Source organism: Plectropomus leopardus, unplaced genomic scaffold (genome assembly GCF_008729295.1).
Source record: "Plectropomus leopardus isolate mb unplaced genomic scaffold, YSFRI_Pleo_2.0 unplaced_scaffold3656, whole genome shotgun sequence".
NCBI classification, from domain to species: Eukaryota; Metazoa; Chordata; class Actinopteri; order Perciformes; family Serranidae; genus Plectropomus; species Plectropomus leopardus.
The window spans coordinates 1,217-2,251 of NW_024639974.1; the positions used below are offsets into that span (position 1 = coordinate 1,217).

Below are 1,035 nucleotides of genomic sequence, written 5' to 3' on the forward strand. Positions count from 1 at the left end.
TGAACGCATCTGACTGCAGTTTTCTCCTCACATGACATCACGTGCAGCATTCAGCCGATAATCAGCCAATCACATGCTGCAGAGTGTCGCCACCAATCAACCAATCAGCTGCCTGACTGAGAGACACAGTGAGGAGGACAGACTCTGACAAGGTCACCGAGAGAGACACCGTGAGGAGGACGCCTCAGAGACAGGGACAGTGTCTCCTGAGATGCCAAGAAACATGTCTCACTGTCTTCAAAACAAATACAACTCCAGCTGAACTGGACGTCCTCTGATTTCGTAAACCTGCAGGACAAACCAAAGACAACGAGGACACCAAACTGGGCTGAAGACACTTTAATAAGAAACACGTCCAGTACAAAAAGGAGCCATATTTACATCAACACAGGTGGGACAGGTCCCAGGCAGGGGGGACAGGTCCCAGGCAGGGGGGACAGGTCCCAGGCAGGGGGGACAGGTCAGAGTCCCAGCAGAGTCCTGGCCGCCTGACTCTGAGCCTGAAGACTCTCGCTGGCGTATCGCTGTAACAACTCCATCTTCTTCCTCCTGACCAGAGCCTCCTCCACCTGAGACAGACAGGTGAGACAGGGCGTAGACAGACAGGACCAAGAGGTGAGACAGGTCAGACGGAGCGCTGTGAGGACGGGTCAGGTAATGTGGTGTTGTAGTGAGGGTCCTCACATGTGTAGACAGACCTGAATGTGTGTGTTTGTGTGTGTGTGTGTGTGTGTGTGTGTGTGTGTGTGTGTGTGTGTGTGTGTATGTATGTATGTATGTATGTATGTGTGTGTGTGTGTGTGTGTGTGTGTGTGTGTGTGTGTGTGTCTCACTTGTCTCTGGGAGGGGACAGGTACGTGTGCAATGAAGGTGACTCCGCCCTCCTCTCCCTCCGTCTCCTCCCTGCTATCCTCGTCCTCACCCTGAAACCATACACAAAACAAACACACATCAGAGACACTCAGACATCAAACAATTGAGACAGACAGGTGAGACAGACAGGTAAGAGACAGAGAGGTGAGACAGACAGGTGAG

At 52.3% G+C, this 1,035-nt stretch overlaps 1 long non-coding RNA gene across 1 annotated transcript; it reads right to left on the reverse strand.

The window, feature by feature from the left end:
• Positions 1–324: 324 nt before the first annotated feature.
• On the reverse strand, positions 325–941 carry LOC121938865. The gene is made up of 2 exons (XR_006105374.1): positions 834–941; positions 325–569 (listed from the first exon to the last, which is right to left on the reverse strand). It is a non-coding gene; the product is annotated as an uncharacterized LOC121938865 (long non-coding RNA).
• Between the last annotated feature and the right edge of the window lie 94 nt (positions 942–1,035).